Genomic DNA, 3,289 nt, shown 5'->3' with positions numbered 1-3,289 from the left:
ACAATATACTACAACTGTCGCTTTATTAGAACATGAGCATACAATAGGGCGATCTTCAACACCATTCACAAGAGTGTAGAGGGTTAATTTGGGAATTCAAACTATTCTATTTATGTTGCAAACCATCCCACTTCTGATACGATTTGTACTACCCTTACACCCTTATACTAGTTATTTTTGGCATCTAATTCAGTTTTAAACAACAACAGGTTTGCAGTTCTCTTTAGTCCAGTTTCATATCCAAGAATGATAATCGTTCTATTCACGAGTAATAATGTGGAATGCTAGTATGAAATTGGAAATATAAGGTCAATTATATCTGACTAACATGCATCCAAGCAACAGTTTAATTTGGTTTGCCATTTCGTCCAAAGTATAGTAACTAACCATAACTATCAGTTCAATTTGGTTTGCCATTTCGTCCAAAGTATAGTAACTAACCATAACTAATTCCGTAAGTGCCACGCATGAACACACAACTGCTTATAGACAAGATTCATAAAAAGTCCCACCAACGATGATATGAAATTACATACAATAGTTAGAGTTACACCAGCTGAATTGTGACTCGGGTTGCAAAAGTTATCAGCCTTATAACAACACATTTATTACTTTGTATGAAATCTCTTCAAATAGGGTTAACAAAGATAACAACGGATGATAAGCATTCTACTAGCAAACCACATATGACAAACTCTACCAAAATGGTTCTCATCTCTAAAGCACCGGTCAGTTGTGTTTGTATAGAATACATATGCAATACCGATATGTGTGGATGGATACAGGATCCATACTGGATATCTTTTAGAAATCGAGTGCACATCCTATTCTAAAACAGTGCATATGTTTGCTGGATATGTCCTGAGTGTGCTTTGGGTACTGATTGGGTACAATATCTAGTTTACGGATCAGATTCTTAATCTGTCAAGTCGTAATATCCTATTTGAAGACAGTACATAAATGGGTTGTACGTACATATTTTTGAGTGTGCTTTGGCGTGGTTTGGGTGCATTATTGATTCACACGTCAGATTCTTAACACAGTTAAGTTATAATATTTTAAAACAACTTAAGTTACAACAATTGTTTTCATAATTTTCCAAGTTAAGGAAACTGTTATTTAATTATCATAACAATGACAAATCCATATGTGCTTGTTTGAGATTTTACATAGGTGGAATTTAGGTTCGCATACACTTTAAAATGGTTAACTTAATTGAATATATATGTAAGTATGTATTACTTCTCAATCATTCTTCATTCATCTCATTTAATAGAATTGTTCCTTCTTTTGCCATCTAGTTAAAACCTAAAGATGAATTGACTACAAACTGAAGACTATTCATCATCGTTCAAGGCCCTTATCACCCAAGAGCAATGCTTAAACTGAGAAATGATCAAATCAAATATAGGATTTCTCTTCCAACAACAAAAAATTACCTATACCAGCCATTTTGGATCCCTACATTGATTTTAGGAAGCACTATGCATAAAAACATTCCAAAACAAGAAAAAAAAAAGATGAGTTTGACTGAATCGTCTTAGATAAAGAAATTAAATATATGCCTATTAGTCTATATATTGAAATTAATCTTATCCGCTATTTAACATTAGAGGGCATGAATGTATATGGCCTCTTGCATGCTAGCAACAATTGAGAGAAAAACTTACAGCATAAAGAAACAAAAGAGCCCAGTAATTAAGCTTATCACGTGCATTACAGACATCGCAGAGAGGAATGAGTGAATCCCATGAACTTAAGATCAACCACACTATAAGTAATAACTACAGAAGACGCCTATAAACCCAAAAATTGCATGGAAAAAAAAATCCAAAGAGGCTACATAATTTACAAAAAAACTTACCATAATTTGCAAACGTTATACATCTGTCCAAAAACTATATGCTCTTTAATCAGCCAATTTACTATTCTGTTAATAAATGGTAGTTTTTAAATTTCAAAAATTTATGTCAACTTAATACAATTTAATACAACAAACATACAGTTCCATCAGTACGAGCGCCCAAGTTATGTAATTTGGACTTAAGAGGTCAAGAGATAAACAATAATGCATCAGAAATCAATGATTATATCCTACAAAAAAAAGAGAACTTGCCACAAAAAATGCAAAATTTAAGGTTTCCGTTAAAACTAGATCTACAACAATAAAGGCACACGAACTACACATGAAATCTTCAGTTGGCGCTCAATCAAACCCTAAAAAATGCTTAAAACTAGAAGGAAACCAAAGTGTGCAAAAGACACGCATCAAGATTGAAACCCTAACATAAGCAAGATTTAAAATTTAATAGAATCTAAAAAAAGGCCAACCCTAAGTCCGAACAGCAAATTCGGAGATCAAGAACAAACCCTAGAAAGATCGGGGAGGCAAGAAACCAACCGCAGCCAACGAAGAAAACCTAGAAAAAAAAATTCGACCTAAAATTGACAGGAGGAGGAGAAGAAAGAGGGAGAGGGGGCGGAATCGCACCTTTGAAGCGAAAGAGAGAGATTGGGGCCTCGTTCGATGAAGGGCGAGCCAGTGTCGATCGAAGAGAGAGAAAGTGTGTTGAGGGCAATTTATATGGACAGCCGCAGGTGGATAGCTGATATTCCTATCCGAATCCGACCCGGAGACCGGAGTGGCGTTAATTCAGGAGAAAGGTCGCGCATAGAGTCATAGACCCTACTTTTTGTTTGATGTGGATCATGTCCACTACGAAATAATAGAACCTAGATTACCACTTTTAATAGAAACCAGTTGAGATGATGCACGTGATTGAATATCATGATTATTTAAATTGATAAAAAAAGTAAAAAAAAAAGTTTTTCTTGGGATTAATCATCAACTCAATAATCTCTCTCTCAAATAAAATATTGTCATTATTTCCTTCAACCCAGACTGTGGCTACGTGATCTACTATTTGTGAGTTATAAACAAATTAATCTAGTACAACATCTCTATTTATTAGTATCTTGAAGTCTTCAAAAGATGAGTGATCATTCAATTCACAAAGGAATTTTGTATATGAATTTACTTGCAATATGTCCGTTAAACTTTTAGTTATGGTTTGACTCATATTCACGTTAACTTTTAGTTATGATTTTACTCATATTTATATTATAAAACATTCTCATTCAATTTTATAGCTCATTTTATGTACCATAGAAGTAAATCTGAAAGTATAAAGAAATATTTTCTTACGAAATTAGAGCAGGAAAATTATGATATATTTCGCCATGAGCTCTAAATATAAAAAAATTCTTTAATGCAATGTCCCTATCAAAT

At 33.5% G+C, this 3,289-nt stretch overlaps 1 protein-coding gene across 3 annotated transcripts in view; it reads right to left on the bottom strand.

The window, feature by feature from the left end:
* Nucleotides 1-2,643, bottom strand: part of LOC109845303 (transcription elongation factor 1 homolog) — a 5,325-nt gene extending 2,682 nt beyond the window's left edge. The window contains exons 1-2 of one of the 3 annotated variants that reach the window (XM_020414539.1): nt 2,492-2,605; nt 2,371-2,420 (exon numbers count right to left, since the gene is read on the bottom strand). The gene's annotated coding sequence lies outside the window, so the exon portion shown is untranslated. Of the gene's footprint in view, nt 1-2,370; nt 2,421-2,491 lie in introns of all 3 variants that reach the window. The other 2 variants (XM_020414538.1, XM_020414540.1) reach the window with 2 other exon arrangements.

This window comes from Asparagus officinalis, chromosome 6 (genome assembly GCF_001876935.1).
Source record: "Asparagus officinalis chromosome 6, Aspof.V1, whole genome shotgun sequence".
NCBI classification, from domain to species: Eukaryota; Viridiplantae; Streptophyta; class Magnoliopsida; order Asparagales; family Asparagaceae; genus Asparagus; species Asparagus officinalis.
Note: the sequence above shows the minus strand (reverse complement) of the source record. Positions and strands in the feature narration are given on the sequence as shown.